General features: G+C 45.4%; 3 long non-coding RNA genes across 5 annotated transcripts in view; all 3 read right to left on the bottom strand.

The window, feature by feature from the left end:
• Positions 1-383: 383 nt before the first annotated feature.
• The window catches only part of LOC121020266 (uncharacterized), a 48,025-nt gene continuing 22,958 nt past the window's right edge, over positions 384-25,450 (bottom strand). Inside the window, exon 4 of the long non-coding RNA XR_005786047.1 lies at positions 384-612. This is a non-coding gene — a long non-coding RNA (uncharacterized LOC121020266). The remainder of the gene's footprint in view (positions 613-25,450) is intronic.
• LOC121020290 (uncharacterized) lies at positions 11,122-13,440 on the bottom strand. The gene is made up of 2 exons (XR_005786052.1): positions 12,190-13,440; positions 11,122-11,475 (listed from the first exon to the last, which is right to left on the bottom strand). It is a non-coding gene; the product is annotated as an uncharacterized LOC121020290 (long non-coding RNA).
• LOC121020279 (uncharacterized) lies at positions 18,146-23,631 on the bottom strand. 3 transcript variants are annotated; one of them, XR_005786050.1, is made up of 4 exons: positions 22,452-23,631; positions 21,240-21,345; positions 18,531-18,640; positions 18,146-18,446 (listed from the first exon to the last, which is right to left on the bottom strand). It is a non-coding gene; the product is annotated as an uncharacterized LOC121020279 (long non-coding RNA). The 3 variants fall into 3 exon arrangements; XR_005786049.1 differs by having other exon boundaries at positions 21,240-23,631; XR_005786051.1 differs by having other exon boundaries at positions 18,531-18,618; positions 21,240-23,631.

Genomic DNA, 25,450 nt, shown 5'->3' with positions numbered 1-25,450 from the left:
TGACACAGAATGAAAAATAAATGACTTTCAGGCAGTTCCTGTTGCCTAATATGGACCAAGAAGTAGACACTTTAACTAAAGGGCCCCACCTGTGACCCAAATGAACCTTTCCCTATAAGGATATTGATCTGATTTCCTGATCAAAAAAAAGGAATCCAGAAACACCGTAAGTGATCTGTCTGGGCCTGAAAGCAGGCTTATTTTCTCTTCCCAAAGGCCTTGGCAATATAAGCGTACCACATTGCTTTTATTTAATTCTTTAAAGTTTTATTTATTTTGAGAGAGAGGGAGAGAGAGAGGGAGAGAGAATGAGTGGGGGAGGGGCAGAGAAAGAGGGAGGGAGGGAGAGACAGAATCCCAAGCAGGTTTTGTGCTGTTGGTGCGGAGTCCTACGTGACGCTCGATCCCACGAACCGTGAGACCACGACCTGAGCCGAAATCAAGAGTCAGACGCTGAGCCCACTGAGCCACCTAGGCGTCCCGCCACATTTCTTTCTTGACTAGTGGAGGGTGTTTTGTTTTTGTTTTGAAGAATTACAGGTAAAGCCACGATTTCATCCTAGTGGAAGGACATATCGTCCATCAGTCCTCAGGCGGCTTGAGTTCCCTGCTCTAGGAAACGGAACCAAGGTAATGTGAAAAGAGAACTCACATTTCAAACTTGGAAAACCGGGGCTGGTATTTCCATAGGGTTTTGGTTTTTTGTTTTCAGGACCACTTTCCATTCTGCAGTGATTCGGAAGTTCAGAGCAGTGATGTCTGATACAACTTCCCTCCATGAGTCCCCAGCCTCCCACATGATAGCAAAGGTAAGACTGGCATATAACATCTTCTTTCTTTAAAAGGAAACACAAGGCTAACATGACAGCTTTCAGACAACTGAATCGAACTTTAGGAAGCCATAAGGAAGGGGAGCCCTTCTCTCTAAGGAAGTGATTCGTAAACTGCATGACTCATCAACTGCTTTCAAGTTGCAAAACTGATTATGAATCACCAAAGAAAAACTTCAAATCTCACCAAATTGGAGTTTTCTTTTCAGAATCAACAAATAGACCCTCTGCTGTGCATGAACATATTCTTATTCACCGACCTGAAATAACCTTATGGTGATGCTAATATAGGTCAACCTGTACAACACACTCCTTAGAAATTCTTGTTTGAAAACCTTGATTGGGCTCTGGATTTCTTCTGAATGAATCATAAGAGTCTGGATGATAGAAAGAATTATGTTTAAAAAAATATATTAGAAACAGGCATTGGATAAAAATACAGAAATTTCTTTTGGTAGAAATCTGTGTGTTTCTGAGCCCTTCTTCAGAAGGTGGTTCTCTTGAAATAAGATTCTGGTTAAAAAGCAACCTGGAAAGGGAAGACGTGGCCTTGACAATCATGACCACCGGTCAAGAGGGGAAATGTTCAAAAGTGGAGTTCTACAGGTGGTTCTTTATATAAGAAAACCATTCACAACAGGTGGAAATCTCTAGAGGTCAGAATCCATACTGTGCCATTTAAGAACCTACATTATGCTGTTTCAGAACTGCAAACTAATGGATTACCCAAGAAATGGTGAATAATGTCCACTCGAAGACTTTAATCATTAACTTCAGAGCAACCTTGGACACGTATGTCCAGGTTCAGGAGCAAGTGAGGAAGGACGGTAGCCAGAAAGATGACATCGTTTCCAACTGACTGGAAGCTTCAAGATAGTGGAGGTAGATAAAAATAATATTTGAGTGTTGGGAATTTTTTCTCATGTTTATGTAAGGGCAGTTTTACTATCAGCATGTAGGAAATTGAAATATAAATAGACAATAAAAATTTATCTAGACCATGTAAACATCATGGGCTTTACAATTTGGCCTGAAAATCTCCTAAGATTTGCTTGCTGGATTTCCATGCGATAATCTTGTTGAACATTAAACCCCAAAATGAGGACGGGAGGCCAGTGGCAAGGGATTCTGAAACCAAACGGCCCTCAACTCCGAAGTCTGTTTGTCAAGAGAAGTTTTAACTCCCTTTATGCCAGAGTGTGGGCAATTTGTTTCCATAGATCCATAAAAAATCCTGTGTTTTTATGTGGTTAAAAGTATTTTAGGGGCACCTGGGTGACTCAGTCGGTTGAGCGCCCGACTTCGGCCCAGGTCATGATCTCACGGTCTGTGGGTTCGAGCCCCACGTCAGGCTCTGTGCTGACAGCTCGGAGCCTGGAGCCCGCTTCGGATTCTGTGTCTCCCTCTCTCTCTGCCCCTCCCCTGCTCACAGTCTGTCTCTGTCTCAAAAATAAATAAAAACATTTTAAAAAATTAAAATAAAATAAAAAAAATAAAAGTATTTTAAAAATAGGGGCGCCTCGGTGACTCAGTCGGTCAAGCGTCCGACTCTCGATCTCAGCACAGGTCATGATCTCATGGTTCATGAATTCGAGCCCCGTGTCCGGCTCCTCGCTTAACAGTTTCGAGCCTGCTTAGGATTCTGTTTCTCCCTCTCTCTGCCCCTCCTCTCTCTCTCTCTCTCTCTCTCTCTCTCTCTCTCTCTCTCTCAGAATAAATAAACTTAAAAAAAAATCATTATTATTCAGGGGGAAAATATTCCCAGGGTCATTACCAACCAAAGACACTGGTTTCAAAGACTGTATTTGTGAAGGCTGCATCGCATAGCAACAAAGGATTCTAAATTCTCTCCTGCAAATCCCTCTAATTACCTTAGAAACGATTCTATGTAAATAAATAAATATTACAGTAAAGAACAGAAACCGTCTCCTCTGTGCTGCAAACAACCTTCTAACCGTAGTAAATACTCAACAAACACGTGTTGAAATGAGTGTATACAGGAATTGTGAGGGATTTCAGTGTTTTCTTGCCTTTTGCCCTTCAGTTCATTGCCATGTGGAAAGCGGCCCTGGGGCTGGACCAGAGGACCAGCCGCCAGCCTCTCCTGATTTATAGCCTTTTCCTGTGAACCGCTTCTCTCAGAGCTAGAAGCAGAATGTCACGTTCATACTTGTTTTACTTCTTGCCTCTCACCAGGCACTTACATCAACTCGGATTTAAAAACCAAAATGTCCACCATGCTTTTTGATCTTTGGTGGAAGTGTCACGAGTGCAGCAAGCGCATGCCCTACACACACACACACACACACACACACACACACACACACCCCACCAGCCCCGTCTCCAGTGGATGCTATGGAGGAGGCCACCACATCTCAGTGAGAAATACAGAGCCCACTTGCTCTTGGAGAATGGATGTGTCTCCCTATGAGTCCTTGGTGGCTCTCATGAGAGTGGGGTAACCAAACTTTTGGGTTCCTTTAAAAAATTAAACTTCTGCCAGGATTTCAAAAGTGAAGTCAATGAAGTGACTTCATGTTTGAATGAAAGAGGCAGTTCATTGGGTGGAGTTAATGAGGGCAGAGGTGACTCATGGAGTCCTGAGTTGTGCATATAATTACAGCTCATTTAGAAATAAGCACGTATGTACATGACCTTTATTCTATTCTCCACCAAAGCTGCACAAACGTCCGCTTCCATGCTGACACAGACAACCAGTGGAGAGAAATTCAAACAGCAGGAGCCCGACATCTGATCACGTTCTAGGAGATTAGATGGCGCTGAGCAGATGAGGCGTTGAGAAACACCACGTGTGCATTAATCAGACACCTCAAGAGGTCAAGGTGCCTGTCTGACGGCAGGCTGGTCTCCATGACTCTGCTGGTTTGAGCTGATATTCGTTCACCAGACTGACACTGCGTCTCTGAACTTTCCTTCCAGCTTCGTGCACATTCAACCCTTTAGAGAAACCTTTGCCTCTTCCTTCCCTTCTATGATCCCCGATGCTTGGGTTCCTTGTCACGGTTCATGGTCCCCAAGTCGTGTTAGCCTTTTTCCCTTCGGATCTCATCCTCGCCCATCTCTCTGATTATTTTAGATCTCATCGATTCTCTCCCCTCTCCTCTAACTTGCACTGTTTTGATAGCCTCCTCATTTCTGCTTTCCTTCACCCTTCAGCTCCTCCTATACGTCACTGCCAGATTCGTGTCCCTAACATGCCCCTTGCAAATGTCACAGCTGAGCTCAGAGATCACCCCTTCGCTGTCTGCAAGCTTCTCAGCCTGACTTTCAAATATAAACTCTGACCCAAACCTGCTTCACCAGGTTTTTCTCCCAGGGTTCCCTTGTTCCAGTCTAACCGAGGCCCCCTTCCATAACACACCCAGTGGGTTTCAGGCCCATGATACCGTCCTCCTCTAGTGTCCCCTATGCCCGTGAGGTGCTCCTGGCAGGCGCACGCTCTCTGGGAGGCCTCACCCAGCCACCACTTGGCTTCTTCATTTCCTCTACTTGAAAGCACCACTGCCCTCCTTCCCACCTCCGACCCCCAGTCATCACGTCCTCCACAAAGCATTCCCGATCTCCGAGCCAGAAGGATTCTCCTCACTGCCACCTCTGTGGCACCCTCATGACTGCTCGTGACACATATCACCAACTGCCTGGCTTTATAGTTATTTCCCTGTTAGATTAAATAAGCTTATTGGCAATAGGCACTGTGTCTTACTCATTCTTTTATGCCCTGCAGCACCCAACGCAGTATGTTGTCAAAAAATATCTGTTGAATGAATAAAGAAAGTATTTAAAGGGCCTGACCAGAGCTACAGACTTCTTGACCCTAATTGATAAAGGGCCTTTATTTAGTTCACTACTTCAGGCAACGTCATACTGATCATCCTGCGTCTTTAGGGAAGATCCTCCATGCTCTACCTCGTTCTTCATCAAAAGTGCTGCCACATTATTTGATATTTCACAGTTTTGTTGGATACATTTGTGTGTAATAAGCAAAATAAACATCACATATCTCAATATACCCACAATTATCCATAGCCTATCTGTTAGAGGTCAACCCTGCCAGCCTTTTGAATACACCGCTCCAAAATACAAATTACCCGGGGCGCCTGGGTGGCGCAGTCGGTTAAGCGTCCGACTTCAGCCAGGTCACGATCTCGCAGTCCGTGAGTTCGAGCCCCGCGTCAGGCTCTGGGCTGATGGCTCAGAGCCTGGAGCCTGTTTCCGATTCTGTGTCACCCTCTCTCTCTGCCCCTCCCCCATTCATGCTCTGTCTCTCTCTGTCCCAAAAATAAATAAGCGCTGGAAAAAAAAATTTTTTTTTCAAAATACAAATTACCCAAATAGGACAACAACGGAGTATGAATAAGGTGGAGAGGTGATACATGGAGTGAGGGCCAGATCCCGGGTCTAGGAGGTGGTCACCTTACCACGCACTGTCTCTGTCCTGCATCCTGCCAAGTGTCCACCCCTTTCCAGCAGCATGGCAAAGTCCCTGCCCGAATACATCAAAAGGTCCTGAAATTAAACGTCCTTCTCCTCACCTCTCATCTTTTTCCAGTTTCACCCTAGTCGCTCCCCATCGCCCACAGCTTTTCCTGTACACGAACCTTTTTGAAGTGCTAAAACGCCACGTATTTCCGATAACAGTGACACTGATTGGCCACCACTGCGGTTCTGTGTCATGTCCATTTCAAAGTCTCAGAGATTATTAACATGTTAGTAATTGACAAAATAATTCCATAAAGTAATTAACAATTAGGCTCTCCACCGGGGAAACTAAAGCTCGGAAAGACTTATGTAACCAGCCCTAGGATGTTACAAGGTCAAAATCGGGACCCAAACTGGAAACAAGGCCTCCTAATTCGGTGTTGCACTTGGAAGGTCATGCTTCCTTATCTTTTCCCCATGGTGTGCTCTAAAAGATACAAGAAACCAGTAGCAGGGTATTAAAAAAAATGCTATCTTCTAAAAATAACATCACATATTGAATCCCCAACTGCTCAGTTATCTGAACAAGTGTTCTATGTTCTTCTTCTTCCTTGTCTGGAGAGACCTGGCCTGCCTGTAAACATTGGAAATGGTCTTTCCCTTTTTCACAAGAGCTTCTGTGCCGCAGTCTCGGGTTCAGCAGAGCCTCTCAACCGTTCTTTCTGCTTTGGGTGCTAAGATGCAATTCAGGTCAGGTCCCTTCTCCCCTAAAACCTTCCAGCAGGTCTGCCATCCTTCAGAGTAAAAACCAAAGTCCTTACTGTGAGGCCTATCATGATGTGGCCCCTGTGCCTCTCTATCCTTGTCCCTAATGACTCCCTCGCCCTCATTCACTACATTCCAGCTATGCTCTTGTGTTCCTCAGGCACACTCCTGCCTCAGGGCCTTTGCACATGCTCTTCCTGTGCCTGGAATGGTTCTTCCTCAGATGTCCATGTGACTCACATACTGTGGAGGTCTTTATGCAAATATCGTTTCCCTAGTGACGCCTTTCCCCGGCCACCTTATCTATAATTTCAACAGCTCTCTGTCTCTATCCCAGCGTGTTTAAGAGCCGCCTTTGCCCAATTTTTTCCCTGTAGCATTTGACATTATCCAACACATTTTACTCATTTGTTTGTTGTCACGACCCAGTACGGCAGCCCAGTGAACACGGTCGGGACAGAAACATACATCTTTGTGGGGGGGATGCTATGTGCAATTGTGACTAATACTGTCATAACCTCTGCTTGCTCGATGGCTCTTTATACTACTGCTAAGCATGATTACAAAGTCACTTGTGGTTTGAATTACTTTAAAACTCAGAATACTATTAATTTCCGGTGAATAATTCCAAGAAACGTGGTACTTGGGGAAGAATTAAGATGTTTTCAGAACAGCACAAAAGGCTGCCTGCTGTGGATCTAGGGGAAAAGACCATCCTGCTGAAATCATTTTCCTGTTTAGTAAACCACAACAGGCAGTTCAGTGGATATTTTGAGATTTACTGTACTCTGATTCATGCAAAATGAGATTCCACATGACAATTTGTTTCTTTAAAGTGTTTTGGAAGGAAGTCATTCCATTCCAGTTCATGTTTTTATTAAAAAATAAAACATAAAAAAGCATTTATCATTTCCAAGTCTAGAAGTTAACTGAATTTATACCAAAAAGTTTCTTCCAGGTTGCTAAGATTTCAAAAAGAGAGCGAGAGAGACATTTTAAATGGACCCACCTAGACAATTAAATTAGCATTCACTGAGTGCCTTCCATGGTGTGTCCTGGGCCAAATTATTGAGCCACCCTTTTGCCTCATTTCGTGCACGCTAAGGGGTGACGGGGCCTGTGGCCTTTTGCAGATGCCTCCTCCCCGCCGTGCCATCGGAGGCCTGAGCGGTGGCTGGCCTGGCTCCCACCTCGGTGCCAGCGGCGGCCGCCACAGGTGAGAGCCGGCACCGCGTGCGCCGGAAATGCCGGCACGTAATACTCCGGAAATGGCCGCACCGCATGCACCGGAAATGCCGGCCCCACGTGCTCCGGAAATGCTTCCTTCCTGATGCCATCCCCCTTTGGCGGCACAGTTCCGGGCTCGTGTTAGCCTCCGTTGTGTTCCCCTGTCTTCCCCTCTCCGGCCGATTCCTCTCCACCACCCTGAGCCCACGCGACAGCTGCAAAAACCAGGACGCAGCTTCTCAACAAGGACCACTTGTTTGGAGGAGCACCGCGTTGCTCACGCGACTTGGAGCACACAACTGAGATGATGATTGGGGTTCTTCTCGGGAAATCCTGTCTCTGGTGGTGTCCGAATGTACCTTGAATGCCCTAAAACATCCATAAACAGCCCTCTGTCTTCCTCGTGCCTGTATTCCCAAAGATCTAACGCAGTAATTGCGTATAACCAATGTTCAAGAAATAGTTACTGAGGGGCACCTGGGTGGCTCAGTAGGTTCAGCGTCTCCCACTCTATTTCAGCGCAGATCATGATCTCAGGGTCTGGGACTGAGCCGCGCACTGGGCTTCTTGTTGAGCGTGGAGGCTGCTTGGGATTCTCTCTCTCCCTCTCTCTTTCTGCCCCTCCTCCCCCACGCCTCTCTCTCAAATAGAATAGTCACTGACTTCGGTTTTTGTTGTATGAATTTTTCAGTATTAAATGTCTTAAAAGTACATTTATCTGTCTCTACAGAGAGAATCTAATCGTGTTTTAACACTGAGCTTTCTGAAAGGAAAGCACCATGTATGTGTGCACAAGGCAAAACATATAAAGCTGAATTACTTAAAATAATTTAAAAGATGTGTAGCACGGCACTGTAACACCAGAAGAATCTGAAGCATCGGATGAAAATAAGCTAACTCCACATCAACAGAAAATCTACACTGTTCATCCTGCATACACTGGTATGTTTACACAGCAGAATGCTAACACGATAAAAGGAATGAGCTAGAGAGACACACAACATGGATGTATTTCAAAGACAGGCTAGAGTGGAAGAAGCTTCATGCAGAAGAGTACACATTGTATAATTCACTTTTAGGAAGCCTAGAACAGGCCAAACCAAACGATGGTAGAAAAAACTTAGAATACCGGTTGTCTCAGAGCCGGAGCAGGAAACTTGTGAGGTTATGGGAATGCTCTACGTTTTGTTAGGGGTTTGCATTACACAAGTATATGCGTTTGTCAAAACGTATTCGACAGTACACTTAAGATTCTTGAGTTTTATTGCGTGTGAATTTTACCTTGAAAGAAATAAAAGTGAAAAAAAAATAGACAAAAATTGAAACCTAGTTAATGACGGGCATGCCAAAGTGTTTAGGGTAAAAATGTACTGAGAGCTGCAACTTTCTGTGAAATGCATCAAAAATAAGGCGGATTCATGGAAGAAAGAAAGGGAAACATAGAGGTGTTCATGAAGCTGCTAACATGTGCAAAAGAAATATAAGAAGGATAAGCCAGAAACAAATGAGATTAGTCACCTGCAAAGAGTGAGAATGTGGTGGAAAGAATAGGGAAAGGGCAGCACTTCTCTGGGTGAACATTTCTTTATTACTCCTACTTTAGAATCATGGCAGTGTTGGGGCACCTAGGTGGCTCAGTGGGTTAAGCATCCAACTTCGGCTCAGGTCATGATCTCACATTTCGTGGGTTTGAGCCCCATGTCGGGCTCTGTGCTGACAGCTCAGAGCCTGGAGCCTGCTTTGGATGCTGTGTCTCCCTCTCTCTGCCCCTCTGCCAATCTCTCTCTGTCACTCACTCTCAAATATAAATAAACATTAACAATTTTAATAAAATATTTAAAAAATAATCACAGCAGTGTTTCACATGTTGCCCACATATACACCAAGAAAGTAAGTATACATTTTTTTAAATCAATCAAGATATGGGGGGAATCCAAAATAGAATACAAGCAGTAACAAATGAACCTAACTGTATTATTACAAACCAATAACTCAACCACCCTGAAGAGGGTGGGGAAGAAAGGAACTAATCTAAGCAACTTTTGGCCACAAACTATAATGCTAAGGACAAAAAGAATCATGTACTAATATTGGACTCTAATTAGTAAATTCATCCCTCCAAGGAGATATGGATTAGCAACTCTGAAACTACTTTATGTGTGTATGAGGATTGGACAAATAAGTAAATATACTATGGATAAGACAGCCAGGTTTTCCCCTGCAGAGCTAGAAGCTGGCAATTAAGAAAAGGGGAAGTCCTGAATAAAACCGTGGTGTTCAGTTGGACTCAAGGGCATCTGCATGAGCTCATGATTTAATATTTAGAGGAATATGTATATGTAAATATATATGTGCACATATCTACTCACACACACAGATGGATAAATACAGAAATATAGATGTTACATATCAATCACACACATACACTTTCTAGCTCCATCCACTGGGAAGACAATGGTACTCCCACAGCAGTAAGCACACTTAATGCCCAGATCTTGGTTTCTAAACCCCAATCTCTCATAAAAGAACCCAGAGCTCCTTAGAGAAAATAGGGAAAATACAAAATAAGTCTGCAACATCTTGTGTTGCCAGAAAGTAAAGAAGTGCTCAGGAAATGCCAGGGCAGGTCAAAAGGGTGCAGGAGCTGATCTGAAGGGAGTTTCCAATGATCCAACAGAGCAACAAAATAAATTGTGATAAAACTGGATTGGAACCCAAAGAATGAAAGAAAGATCCCTGACTCCGTCTTGACATAAATAAATAATTGAACAGATAAATAAATGGGGAAGAGGGGACACCTCTTCCTTAAGGTAGAACCCTAGCTAATCAATGTAGAAAGAATGGGGGTCATGGGAAAGCACCATTAGAGAGCCACAGAAACAACTGCTCCAGGCAAAACCCCCCAATGCCTGCTAAAATTAGTAGGCGAGATTTAAGGAGAAGCCAGATATTTGAATGGTCTCAAAGGATCTCCTCCAAAACACTTATTTTTTACAAACTGAAAAATAATAAATTTACAGTGGAAAAGCCCGGCAGACAACTCCTTAACCAATTGATAAAAGATACATCAGTAGCAATTTTACGGGGTGATATGATGCCCACCCCCCACCATGTGATGAACAGAGAGGGGCATAATCTCATTTCTGTGGTATTCTCGTAAAAAAAACGCAGTCTTGGTGTAATCATGAGAAAACTTCAGACAAACCCAAATTGAAGGACATTCAAAAAATAAATGGCTAGTATACATCAAAAGGGTCAAGAGTATGTGAAACAGAGGAGCTGTCATAGGCCGGAGACAAAGAACATACTACAACTACATGCAGGGCGGGAGCCTGGATCACATCCTCCACCAGGAAAAGAACCTTAGTGGGAAATTTGATGAAATTCAAGTAAGATGTGTAGATTCATTAATAGTGTTGCAGTATCGTTTCCCAAGTTTTTATTTAAAGTCCAGCTGGAAAAAAAAAATCTTTTTAATAAAAAATAGAAACTCACTGTTAGAAAGGTTCTTAAAAATAAGGTTATATTACTGGCAGTGTTGTGTCAGATCATTCTAATGTTGACTTGATCATTGTGTGATGGTTCTGTAAGATGCTAACATCGGGGGAAGCTGATGAAAGGTATTTGGGAACCCTATGCACTATTCTTGCAACTTTTCTGTAAATCTAAAATTACTTCAAAGCAAAAGGCTAACATGATAAGATGGGCTGATGGGTGGATAGATGGTTATATAATAAATAAAAATACTAACTGTGGACTCTGGGCGACAGGTAGAGGGGTGCTCGCTGCACAGTTCTTTCAACATGTCTGTAGAGTTGAAGCTTTTAAAAATAAAATGTTGGAAACATCCCTTTTTTAAATTAAGCTTTTTCATTTTAATTCCAGCACAGATAACATACAGTGTGATATCGGTTTGGGGGGTACAGTATAGCGATTCAACAATCCTGTACATTACCTACTGCTCAACACGGTAAGTGTCCTTTTCATCCCCACCACCTATTTCCACCATCCTCCCCCCCCCCATGCGAAAACACCCAACGTTTGATAAACTCAACTTGACTTTGATTCTGGTGGTAACTTATTTATTCCTAACTGAACGTCAAGAGCTTTGTGACGAGTGACACCGGCAGGGTGGGATAAAATGACTCTGGCTGACCAGGATGTCCCAGGAAAGAGAGCCTCATTCTGGAGGTAGAAGGCAGAATGAGTTTGTCTGAACAACAAAGGATGGAGTAAACAATAGCAAGAGAAGAACACTCGAGGGGCACCTGGCGGCTCAGCTGGTTTAACGTCTGACTTAGGCTCAGGTCACGATCTCAACGGTTCATGGGTTCGAGGCCCGCATCAGGCTCTGTGCTGACAGCTCAGGGCCTGGAGCCTGCTTCGGATGCTGTGTCTCCCTCTCTCTCTCTGCCCTTCTCCCACTCACACTCTTTCTCCCTCTCTCTCAAAAATAAATAAACATTTAAAAAAATTAAAAATAAAAAAGAGAGAGGAACACTCAAAACCTCAAAAGTGAAAATGCAATCCTTAGGAGAGGAATGCTACGTTTTTAGATTCACAGCGTCCTCTGCTTCTTGAAGTCCCTGAGTACAGACAGGGCCTGTTGGGAAGTTCCCGCTCTGGCTCCCTGACAAGGCCTATCTCTGCGAGCGCAGATCCACCTTATCAAGCCACTGATAGGAGAGGGCGGAAGTAATGGACCCAGCCGAGACAGGGGCTGGTGTAGGTTGGTACAGTTGCCTTCTTTAATATTCTCTTATTGCTAAATAAACTGATTGGGTGAATCAGCCCCACACTAAAATGATGTAATGAGCCATAAATCTGTACTGCCAACCTTTGGTGTTGTGTTATGAATGTACACTCTTGTAGCTCACGTATTTACCACCGAACGCGGGAAACGGTGGAGTTGTAATGAAATACGCACATGTTCCTTGGAGACTGAGAGTCAGGAGATGATGAGGGGAAAAACATGATCTTCAGGCTCTAAAAGATTCACAGATCAGGAAATGTCCTATGAGATAATTCAGAAAGCTTCTGGTTCCCAGTGTAGAACAGGAAACGCCAAAGGTTCGATTCAGCCCTAGGAGGATAGACATTTAGGGAAAATTCCAAAACCTAGTTCTCCTGGGAACTCAGAAAGGAATCGGCCCAGAAGGGGGAGATTCTGTCGGCTTCTGAACTTCCCTGATTCTACCAGTGAACCATGATCACCTGAAACCTTGTAATACAGAAATCAGTTTCAGAGCTGCTATGGAACTGAAAGCCACGTTCCCAGCAGTACGTGGTCTCCTTTGAAGGCGTGGGGTATAAAGCCTGGGTATGTCAGTCTAGAACTGAGAGACCATACGGGTAGAGGAGGAAATTGGGTCCATAATCGTGACCCTTCAGGGTACCCATTGAGCCTTAGGAAGTTAATAATCCTAAATAATAATACGTTTTAAAAATAAAAGCTAATATTCATTAAGCACTTCAATGTGCCAGGCCCTGTGCTCAGCAATTAGACATATGAACTCACTTAATAAGAATCATTTCTTCCCAGAGTGCTCACCAGACCTCAGCAGGACGCAGAGCTGACCTACCGTTTACTGGAAACTTCGAGAGAGAGAGTGATGGCTGCTGAGCGCCTACAGCAGTTAAGCCTCCTCCACAGCTTTTTTTTTTCTTGTACACACCGAAGGTTTGCCAAGGGTTGAATCGAAAATTATCCCAGCTGCATTTATTTCAAGATCGCCAAGCAGAGCTACTCCTCCAGCCGGTACCGCACTGCTCATTTCTAATTCAACATGGCGCGTTCCTACCATGCTCAGAGGATACACATTTTTCTCGAAGAGAGAAAAGCATTTTGTGACAAAGCCGTACCCCTGCAGCCTGAGTCGTCACAAACACGTAGATTCACTCGGAGATTCTGCAGTTGGATCTGATGTGTTGAAAGAGTCCAAGTTTCCCACAACTGTACCAGAAAGGGGGACGGATAAACATGAATCCCTCAGATCATTTTCTTAAAGGTCAACTAAAAACCCGATCTCTTTTTCTGAGCTAGGACATTAAATAGGCACATTCGACTCGAGAGATCTGACATACGAGTTCTCACTGCATCTTTCTTACTAAACTTAAAATCAGTGTTGATTTTTTTTTTAAGTTTATTTATTTATTTAGAGAAAGAGAACAAGCAGGGGAGGGGCAGAGAGAGAGGGAGGGAGAGAGAGAGAATCCCAAGCAGGCTCTGAGCTGTCAGTGCAGAGCCCGAAGCGGGGCTTGAACTCACAAACCATGAGATCATGACCTGAGTCGAAGTCAAAGATTCGGACACGTAACCAACTGAACCACGCAGGTGCCCCAAAATCAGTGTTGAGTTTTAAAGACTGATTGGCCTCACTGGTGTCCCTATGGGAGGACTTAATTGTTAGCATGAAATGCAAGTTAACATGTCATTTGAAATTCAGACTTGTGTGGGTGCCTTGTCTGTAAGACAATGATCCGGTTCTCCTGAGTAACAACTCGAGTGTCTGAGATTTGTGCTTTTCCTTATTGTACGACACCCACCACCCAATGTTGGGCAAACCACCTCATGGATTCGGGGGGAAAAGGAGATTTTTGAACACAGCTCGAGACAGCTGTTGGACATTTGCACATTTAAAGCTCCCTGCCTGTTTCTAACCATAAAACTGAAACATGGGCTCCAAGAGGTACTGTGAGGGTCACACAGTGTTTGTGCACGTACACAAATGGTAAATGTGTCCCTTCCGTGAACTGTCTTAGAGTTTCTTGCTGTTCATCCTCCAGAGCCTGATGCTAGCCTATTAGTTGGGGGCGGGGGGTCACAGCGTCACCCCAAAGCAGACACAAGCCCCCCTTCATGAACCAAGTCTTCATGTCTCGGTTTGCCTCCTTTCTACCTGTAACCACACCTGTATATTCACCAGCCCCGTCTTCGCGATTTAGAGAACAGTGTTTCCGATTCTAGTAGCCCGTGTGTCCCCTCCGGGTTTGTATGTCTTCAAGCTCGCTCTCTCCACTGCTCTTTCCCTTTGCCTACAAATGAGCTTCGGTATTCAGCACCTGAAGGAGAACTTTACTTTTCGCAGGACCTCCTAAAGCACTCGTTAAGAGAGAAGGTAGCGTTCTCTCTCCTACCTTCTGGTGCTATTTCAGCTCCTGCATGATTCCTGAAACCCTCTGCCCCTCTCCATCTTCTTTGCCAGGATGCTGGTCCAAGGTTGTACCATTATTCCTCACCTGGCTCCTTCTATTTGGTTTTGAAATGCAAAACCGTGCGCAGCCATCCACAGGTTAGCAGTTTCCTGAATGTTCTTAGACGCAGATCTTTATGCTCATTTAAAAGACCCAGCATGGACTCCTGTCGCTGGGCTTCCCTCGCTCTCTGTACACTTCATTCTTGCTTCCCTCACTGCCTAGGATGTTCTGCTCTCTGGCCCCGTTCTCTTCACTATTTCACTCCTATTCACCCTTCAGGTCTGAGCTCAAAGCTCACTTCTTCAGGGGTCGTTCTTTGACCCCAGATTAGGTCACGCTTCAGTGCCGGGCACCACATCTCTTCCCAGTTTGTGAGGACATGCTTACTCTGCGACATTATTTGATTAATGCCCAGCTCTCCCACGAGACCCTGAGATCCGTGAGAGCAAAGCCTATGTTACCTTGCTCACATTTATGTCTGCAGTGAATGGCCAAGTTCCAGCCCTTCTCAGGAACTCAGTAAATATTCACTCTTGTCAAATGTTAACCTTCCAGAAAGAGAAAGCTGGACTTAACTTCCCGGCTCCCTGAGTCCCATCCTCCACTTATCACAATGTGCCTCCATTTACACCGCTCTCCTGAAAGTCACCAATGACTTCCTAATGGTCAATCGAACACATTCTTTTAGCCCTACCCGACCTTAAGATACCATTTAACCTTGTTGCCCTGCGCCCACGCATTCCGTTGCCTTCCGCATCCGCCTGACTTCCCAGATAGATTTCTGCCTTCCCAATCTCTTTGGCCTTTTCCCCTGGCTCTTCTCTGAGAACTCCTTAAATGTTGATTTCCCCTCAGAGTTCCGACCTTCTTGCTCTCCTCTTCCCATTCTACATCAGCGATTTCTTAACCTTTGGATACCTCTAAGAACCTGACCAAAGTTACAAACACACTCCATCCCAACACGCCAAGTGGAAACTCAAAGAAAATATTGCTCATAACTTCCGGTGGCTATAGAGCCCTGACCTTCAATCACCAGAGCCACTCTGGATCCCAGTTAAGGACCCCATTCCAGGGGTGCGTGGGTGGCTCAGTCGGTTAAGCGTCCGACTTCGGCTCGGGTCATGATCTCGCGGTTCGTGAGTTTGAGCCCCGCGTCGGGCTCTGTGCTGACAGCTCGGAGCCTGGAGCCTGCTTCGGATCCTGTGTCTCCCTCTCTCTGCTCCTCCCCCATTCACACTCTGTCTCTCTCTCTCTCTCTCACTCTCTCTCTCTCTCTCAAAAGTAAAACTTTAAAAAAAAAAGAACTCCATTCCACCTGCTCTCCCCAGGCACGGTCCCCCATTTCTAACTACCACTTCCACGGTTAAATCTCTTTCCAGCCCTGACTTCTCTCACACTTGAGCCCTGATTTCAAATGGCAATTTCTGTCCCTTCTTCGATGGCCAGCGCAGAAACCCTCATTTCCCCAAACCTGCTGGTTTTTTCCTGCTTTGCCCCAAGCTAGGTAGCTTTCTAGTTTTCAAGAATTCCTTTTCTTCATCCATGGCATCTCTATAAAGTCATCCAGGGTCCCAGGAAAAACAGAAAAGAAGAAAAAAAGAAACTTTAATGTTCTCAATCCAATTTTCAAATGGTGTTTCAAAATGCGTTCCACCTCTTTCCTGAAAACAAACCAATTCCAGAACAAACTGATTAACACATAAAACATCCGCATGTAAAGAAGGGAAATACGACATCACGTTGACAGGTCCCGCCCACCCCTGAAGACTACAATAAATGCGCTAAGGTGCAAATGAAAAGTGTGTCCTCAGCATGAGATGGGGAGAGGAAGACTATTACTTTGGTGTCCCTCCACCCACAGCACCTCCGAGGGGCCCTGCTGTTGTATCTGGCTACCCTTCCGTCCCAGTTATTCTCCAGAACAACGTCTTGCCAGGCCTCCTCCTTGACCCCATATTTCATACACTAACCCTCTGCTCTGCCGTAGTTACTCTTTCGACCTGGCATGTGTCTCCGCTCTGTTTTGACTTTGCAAGTTCTTCCTCAAGGCCCAGAACGAATGACTCATATACAGGCAGAGTATGTCACTGGCCAACCTCCCCTCTCTATCTAAAGCTGGGCCCAAGCTCTGCCTTTTCCGCAAAGCCTTCTCCCATTCAATTATGTCAGCAAATGTTTACCTGGCACGTGTTATGTGTAAAGTGTCGTGTCCCGTGCAGGGGCCGGAATGTACTAGAATAGGGAGATCGAAAGATGAAAACACCATGGCGTGTGACTCCAGAACAACTTTTGCGAAACAATACTAATACCCAGTAAAACACAAGGCTGCAAGACACAAGCACTGGGGCACAGACTGACCTGCCCCGCAAAAAAAAAAAATCTCTCCTTTCTCTGAAACTGCATCTGATTTGCCTTCCTTTGGGAATCTTTGATTCTCACATGTTAATCTGTAGCCACAACCGGTTTGGAGGCTTTCTGAGGCCAGGTGCTGTGCTCTCCCTTTCTCTAGTGAAGCCTCGAGGATGGTCCTCTGGGCAGAGGAGAGGTATGGCAGAGAGTCAAAGAAACGCAGCAAGATGCCAACCCGTTTTAAGAAACTAGTTCTTCTAGGGGCGCCTGGGTGGCGCAGTCAGTTAAGCGTCCGACTTCGGCCCAGGTCACGTTCTCACAGTTTGTGAGTTCCAGCCCCCCGTCAGGATCTGCGCTGACACCTCGGAGCGTGGTGCCTCTTCCGGATTCTGTGTCTCCTTCTCTCTCTGCCCCTCCCCGCCTGCCCTCTGTCTCTCTCTCAAAAATAAACATTAAAAAAAAGGAAACAAGTTCTTATAAAGGTGGTTCACCTCATACTGATCGTAATAGTAACAAATAATAACCAAGCCTGAAACTAAGCGTAACCTTTGTTCATCAAGAAAGTAATCACGCATGCAGAAAAGCACACGAAGGGCCGTTGTAAATGATGACCGGCCTTCTAGCATCCTAAATCGAAATTACGCTTCCAGGTGACCGCTGAGATCTTTTAGTAAGAACCGAGAAATACAATTGGGGAAAAATGGACCCAAGGGTCTATGTATCTAAAGCCCACCTTTGGCGCACCTGGGTGGCTCAGTTGGTTAAGCGTCCGACTTTGGCTCAGGTCATGATCTCACGGTTTGTGACTTCAAGCCCCATGTCAGGCTCTGTGCTGACAGCTCGGAGTCTGGAGCCTGCTTTGGACTCTGTGTCTCCCTCTCTCTCTCTGTCCCTCCCTCACTTGTTCGCGCGCGCACGCGCTCTCTCTCTCAAAAACAAACAAACATAAATAAATAAAGCCCGCCTTTACCACAGCCCATAAAGGTAAGAGCAACAGTTAAGACAGTTAATAGCCAAGCAAGCAGGGGTCCAGCAAAGCAGCTGCTGCGCTGTGGCCGGGCCAGGGTCTGGGGCCAGCTGTTACAGTAGGTGGTTTGCTCGCGCCTGTGAGTCACACACAAGGGAAGCTGCAGTCCTTGACCAGTACTGTAGGCGCTTAGATCCGGTATTTGCTTTTAGACCGTGGGAGCAAAGACTAATAAGGAAAATACACCAGAACAGCTGGGAAATCAGCTCCCTTCTGACTGCACAAAAATCGCGACTGCCAAGGCATTTTCTGTCCTCGAGACAGAGAGGTCTTCGAAGGATATGTGGTTTTTTGGTTGTTTTTTTTTTTTTTTTTTTTTGTCCTTCACATTCATTTCTCTTGCCCTTCCTCCATCCAGCCTCACCGATCACTTTACACTCCGTGCTTGAAATGATACTAAGCTTCAACTGTTTTGTAACACGAAGGATGGCCAAAAAGAAAAAAGTCAAATCAAATCAATGTATTTCTCGTATCCTTTCAAACACCGCGTATTTCATGGCTTTGAGACTCCAGATACAGGTGATGTCCATGTTTGCTTGTGTGGTGGCCCGATTTCACTTCGTCTTACCAAGACAATTTCATACCTTCATTCAGTCTTGTTGTCTATACAACTGAAATGGTAATCCAGCCTTCATCAAACACTGCTGGCCCGAGAGAGAATTCTATGGCCGAAGAGAATGCAAACTAATGCTCACCCCTTCTCCTGGCTTCAAAAGCGTGCGAACAGCTTCATCAGAAAATCATCGGTTCTCTTGAAAGACCACTTGGATTCCAGCAAAAATCCTGAATAATCCGAGAAAACCAGCTGTTGCAAGAACGCATCCATTCTAGGAACTATGCTTTGTCATTCGGTGGTTAGAATTAAAAGAAATTTTTGGACCAGGCAAAAATTTTTTAAGTTGACTCAGTGATAAATCCATTTTTCTGGATACAAATATCTAGCAACATATCTGACTTCATTAACATTAATTTTCACGGCATACACAGTCTTCCAGTTTCGAAAACTCTTCCTCTGAAATGGCTCTTTCTGCTCGGTGTTAGTTATCAACAACACGAATTGGGGCATCTTCTGTAAAAAATACTATTCCTGGGGGGTGGGGCACCGGGATGGCTCAGTTGGGTAAGCATCTGACTCTTGATCTCGGCTCAGGTCATGATCTCATGGTTCGTGGGATCGAGCCCTGCGTTGGGCTCTGTGCTGACGGCATGGAACCTGTTTGGGATTCTCTCTCTCCCTCTCTCTCTATGCCCCTCCTCAGCTTGTGTGTACTTTCTCTCTCTCAAAATAAATAAACTTTTAAAAATGTTTTTAAAAAAAGAATGCTATTCTTGGGGGGAGTATATAAAACTTATCTAGCCGAGGAAAAGGATACAGACCAGTTCTGCATAGACACAGTCATGACTATACTCTTGATTATCTGTATCTTGTCAGATGTCATCCACTAGTAGCTTTTCAGCATCAACCCGGCCCTTGGCCTGTAAGTATGGCCCCCAGCAGCTCAGGCAAAAAGTTAAAGTTGCAGAAGGGAAAATGCAAAACTAGTAACAGCCCACTTATCTAAAAATCACATATGGCAACCTCAGCTCATTGGAACTCGCCGGGAAGGCAAGGAGAAGAGAAAGGAAAAGAAAAAGGTATTTCAACAGTCAGAACAGAAATGGAAAGCAAGTGTGCTAAAAATATCATCTGTGTGTATGTGTGTGGGGGGGGGGGTGGACACAAGGAAAAAACGCGGGAAGGATAGAATGAGCGAACACCATGGCAAAAACTCCAACTCACCCAAGGGACCTCACATACCTGTCACGGTGACAGTGAGGAGAGCTACCAGCACATAGGAGGCCCTCAGCGTGCCCAGCGGGCAGCTGCTTATTCTAAGTGGTGACCCAAGACCTCAGTCATTGGATAAATTGTACTTAGCATCATTTTACTCAGGTATGGAAATAGAGTAAGTTACCTGTTTTTTTTCCCCAACAGGCTTACTATAAAAATAAGTTTCTTAGGGGTGCCTGGGTGGCTCAGTTGGTTAAGCATCCGGGTCTTGATTTCGGCTCAGGTCACGATGACAGCTCGGAGCCTGCTGGGGATTCTTTCTTTCTCCCTCTCTCTCTGCCCCTCCCCTGCTCACACCTTCTCTCCCAAAATAAATAAACTTTAAAAAAAAGTAAATAAATACCTTATACAGTGAAGCAAACATCAGCGGTGCACAATTCTACTGGTTCTAAAACAGGATCCGGGTTGACGTCTACTCTAAGAAACATGGAATCCTAGTACACCCGCACAGGAAATGGCCAGGCATAGAATTTTACAGAAAAGGGCAATCTTGCGTTTCCATTTCGGGGGTGGGGGGGGTGGGGGGGGAAATGTATGGTATTTCATTATTTCCATATATAGATGAAAGAAAATTGCCATCTTAGATGCATTACTTTAGGACGCAAAAACACGCCGGTAACTAATAGGCATCTTAAGTATGTGGAAGCTGAGCTCCTCATCTGTCCCCTGAAACCTGCTCTACCGGCCACCTGCCCGTCCCCTTACCAGCAGCTCCATCCTTCTGGTCACCCAGGCCAAAGCCCCTGGGTGCCATCCTTGCCACCCGCTTTCCCCACATCCCACATCCAGCCCATCAGCAAATCCTCTTGGCCCGTCCTTCAAAACATATCTAGAAGCTAACTGTTTCTCACCACCCCCACTGCTAGCTGCTGGGTCAAGTCACTGACATCCTTCCGCCTGGATTTTCGAAAAGCTTCCTTAACTAGCGTCCTGGCTTTCTGCCTTATCTCCCTTGAGTCAGTAATCTATACATAGGTCAGAGGGATCCTTTTAAAACGTAAGTCAGTTGGATTTCCCCTACCTCCTCTGCTCAGACCCCCGGCTGAGTAAAGTTCAAAGTCCTCACTCCTTCCTCCTTCTCCTGGCCCGTGGTTCTCCAGCCTCCCGCCCGCCCTTCGAGCTGTTCCTTGAAACCACCTGCTTTGCAGGCTTCCCTTCTGCCTGAAATGTCCTTCCAGCTCAATCTATAGCTGTGTTGTTCAGTGCTGTATGCCCCGCCCTCAGAACAGTGCCGGGCAGAGTAGAGGATTAACAACTGAATGAGCACCATAGTGGAAGAGTAAATGATACAGCTTTGGCTAGGTGGCACTATCCTTTCTTTAAAAAAAAAAAAAAAAAAAATGTTTTATTTATTTTTGAGAGAACACGAGAGGGGAGGGGCAGAGAGGGGGGACAGAGGATTTGACAGGAAGCAGGCTCAGCACTGACAGCAGCGAGCCCGATGCGAAGCTCGAACTCACAAACCGTGAAACCATGATCTGAGCCGAAGTCAGACACTCAACTGACTGAACCACCCGGGCACCCTGGAACTACCCTTTCTATTAAAATGAACCCATTACAGGCACACTCCTACCTGAGGCACGCCATCTACGCGAGGCACACGGCACCCGGCAGGTCCTGGAGGTGCAGAGGTGAACAGCAGAAGCTTGCTCCTGCCTTCACGGAGTTTACAGACAGCTCTACGGGACGAGGCAGGCCAGAGGAAGAGTCAGGATCACATCACAAGGATGCTCAGTCTGGTCTAGGGGGTCAGGAAAGGTGCACCACCAAGAAGTGCCATTAAAACTGAGACCCGAACGATAGTACCGTTGGCCAGGCAAAGACAGAAGAGAATATTCCATGCAGAAGGAAGAGCAGAACTAGGTCTGGGGTGGAGAGAACTGAGTCCAGCTGGTTGGAAGAACCGAAAGCGACAGAGAGAGTGCGACAGACAGAGAGAGAGACAGACAGACTGACAGAGAAGAGGAGGATCCTGAGAAAGAGCCCTGGCCAGCCGGGGGGGCCTCCCGAAGGGCTCTCGGTCAGTAGGGGTACGGTCAGATGTGCGTTCGGGGAACGTCTGCTCTGTGCTGTGAAAAGTGGGTTGGAGGCAAGAAGCGGAAGTACGTTAGGAGGCCAGAGATGACAGCGGCTTGTGCGAGGCTAGTGGCAGCGGGAGGTGAGCACTAGGCAAGAAGTATGGGCTTCTACAAAGTCATTAGCCTTATTCAGGTACTCGGCTTCCCTCAAACCTCCAGGATTCCAAGCCATCCGACAACCCGAACAAACAGGAAGTCTGGAGTTACAGATGAGCCAAGAGAAAAAGGACAAGGCTCTTCTTACAATGTTACCCATCATTTGAGAAATGCTGCAAAGTATCTGAATGTTGTCATTTTTCAGGAAAATGAAAACCAAACAAAACGCTTTACAGCATTTGCTTACGGCGCCGCGAACAAAAACCCAAACCGCGTCTTAACGTGGCTGAAGAAGATGAGGCATTTGAAGGTGCTTTTTTGCTCCATTTTTCAAGTGAGGATATTGAAGCACAGAGAGGTTGTCACTCTCGGAAGCTGAGAAGCGACAGCACGCTTCCCGATAGCACAGGGATGTCTTGGTGATAATATAGCTGAGCAGTGAGACTACTAGGACTTAAGACTGGCCTTCTGGACCCCAAACCTGGTTTCAATCTGCTGACTTTCCCACACAGCGTGAGTGCCCAGCAGAATCCTTTGACGTGTCATGCTGTCTGACCGAATGCCTCGTCCGGGTCTTCGCTCGTGAGAAATACTTCCACTTGTCTACTTACTGTCCCTATGGACACAGCGCCAGGATCTGTGGGCATCGTGATGGATGAGAGAAGGCCCTGACTACGACGGGCTTACGGTCTCGTAGACAGACACTGGTACCGCTACCTGCGAAATGCTCGGGGACAAAAAGTATACAGTGTTAGGGGCCCATGTCAGGGGCACAACCTGGACTTGGGGCGGGGTAGAGCCGGAGAAAATTCCTTGAGGCATTGTCATTTAAGTTACCCATGGAATGGGGCACCTGGCTGGCTCAGTCAGAAGAGCAAGCGAGTCTTGATCTCAGGGTCATGAGTTCGAGCCCCACGTTGGGTGTAGAGATTACGTAAATAAGTAAATATGAAATTGCCCAAGGAAGACTCTTCCCAATGACTGCTGCGACCTCGCTCCAGAATGAATTCCCAACACGGACTCCCTGTCCTGCCTGTCTCATGTTTTGCTTCCGGAATAATGATGGCGCCGTGCTCTCAGAAAGAGCCTGAGCATTTACAGAGAGCCTTGGCGTGCAGTGTCTCATCGGATTCCCACAACCATCTTAGGGAAGCAGGCCACCCCATTTTACAAGCTAAGGAGGTGGGGACTCAAGACATGAGATGCAATTGTACAATTTCACACAACCCATCAGTAGGAAGCTAAGCCTAGAACCCACGTGTTAGACTCTGGTCCGTTGTTCTCTCCACCAAATCACAAATTTTTCACTTAGTTGACATTCCATACTCCTTACTCTTTCCTTTCTGACCGGTTTCTTCTCCTAGAGAAGCTTCCCTTCCTGTGCTGTGTGTGGGTGGGAGGACACTTGGAGTCCAGGAGCTGGCTGGGGGGGGGAGATTTACGGAATAATACACGAATGAATGAAAGAGCTCTGATAGACAAATGAAGAATTTTCCAACACGACTTTGGATGATAATTTTGCAGGAAAGGGAAAGAGAAAGAATGACAGGAATGAAGTGCAATTTACTCCTCCTTCCCAGGCCTGGGACGAAATGTACTCCTAGGTTCTAGGAGTACATATGCTGGTTTTATCTAACCAATTAGTCACAGGTTAAACGAAGCAACTTTTTGAAAAAACGGCGCAAGAAGGAGTCCACGCACAGAGGCTGGTCATCAGAAAAATATAAATAAATGTATCCCGAGCTATGAAAACAAAAGCACTTGAAATAAAAACTGAGGGTTGATGGGGAGTGGGAGGGAGGGGAAAGTGGGAGAGGGGCATGGAGGCATCTGTTGGGATGAGCACCGGGTGTCGTATGGAAACCAATTTGGCAATAAATTTCATAATATAAATAAATAAATAAATAAATAAATAAATAAATAAATAAATAAAATCTGAAGAAAAAAAAAAAAAAAAACCCCCGCCAGCGTCAAGGTCACTTTTACTAAAGAGCGAATCTCAAAATAAATGTGAGGGGAATGGAGGGATCTGTAGGGTTAATCACCACCATGGGTGTCCAGGCTGTCAGTGTGCGTAACCTGAGGATCAGGGACACCATCTCCGATTCAAGGGGTTACCTCTGTTCAAGGTACTGCAGGGCCGCCTCACTTTCGGACCCTAGAAAGTTCTAGAATTCATTTTCTACAGGTCAGGTCTGAAAGTGCAGCCAGATCTAATGCACTTTTTCTCTTGAACAAAGGAGCAGCCATTCCCAAGGCCCAGTCCAACCTGAAATACCAGATTTCCTAATGAGAAGTCAGCCCAGAGGCCTGTCCTGGCACTCTCCTGCCATGTTTAACCCCTTCCTTCCCTCCCGCAGGTCCCCAGATTTTTACTTTCGAACATCATGAAGGTCCTTTCTTTCAAAAAATATATATGTATATATACGTGTATGTATACATACATATACATAGTGAAAAAAATATATATACATATACAGTAGAGTGAAAATCCCCATGTCTAACTACTTTTTAGCTATAAATATGCATTAACGTTCCCTTATACGTACATAATCATTCCAGAGAGTACCTAATAAGAAAACTGTAGGAAGTAATAAATAGTACCACCAATCATCACAAAGTTATGTATTAATCTTTCTAATTCACACCTTTTTGCATAAAAAGAGAATAAAATTAACTGTTCTGATCATTTTTCAAACAATGTCACCAAGAGATCTTGAGTCACTCCACAAACCATGTATGTCAGAGGTCTCTGGGGGCAGCTGGGTGGCTCCGTCAGTCGAGCGTCTGACTCTTGATTTCAGTTCAGATCATGATCTCACAGTTCGCGGGTTCGAGCCCCCCATGAGGTTCCATGCTGACGGTGTGGAGCCTGCTTGGGATTCTCTCTCTCGCTCCTTCTCTCTGACCCTCCCCTGCTTGTGCTCTCTCTCTCTCTCAAAATAAATAAAAACTTTAAAGAAATTAAAGGCTATCACTCATTAAACTCTACGCAGTCCTATCCAATAAGTGAAAATATTAAGCTCCAGGCTGAGCTTCTTTGATTCCCACTGTTTTTGGTATTCCTCACGTCCCTTTTTTAAAGTGAGTCTTGGGATTCTGGAGTTTAAAGTCTTTGCGATTCTTCTTATCCATACTTAACTACACACAGTGGCAGTATTAGCAGGTTTCTGTTCTTGCACCTCATTTATGAAGATTTAAAAGAAACGTACTGAGTATGAAAAGTTTTGATTATTAAAAGTCTGCGGTCATGGGGCGCCTGGGTGGCGCAGTCGGTTAAGCGTCCGACTTCAGCCAGGTCACGATCTCGCGGTCCATGAGTTCGAGCCCCGCGTCAGGCTCTGGGCTGATGGCTCGGAGCCTGGAGCCTGTTTCCAATTCTGTGTCTCCCTCTCTCTCTGCCCCTCGCCCGTTCATGCTCTGTCTCTCTCTGTCCCAAAAATAAATAAACGTTGAAAAAAAAAAATTAAAAAAAAAAAAAAAGTCTGCGGTCAGAAAAAGAGTGGAGTCTAAAGCATAAGTCTCTTATTAAAAATGAATCTTTTATTACAGATGAATAAGGAAGAGACATGAGGGTGAATATCTCCTCCCCTGTATGAGCAAAACACCT

Source organism: Herpailurus yagouaroundi, unplaced genomic scaffold (assembly GCF_014898765.1).
Source record: "Herpailurus yagouaroundi ecotype Mexico unplaced genomic scaffold, PumYag 77, whole genome shotgun sequence".
In the NCBI taxonomy this organism is placed as follows: Eukaryota; Metazoa; Chordata; class Mammalia; order Carnivora; family Felidae; genus Herpailurus; species Herpailurus yagouaroundi.
The sequence above is the reverse complement of the archived record's forward strand: the minus strand, read 5'-3'. Positions and strand labels throughout refer to the sequence as shown.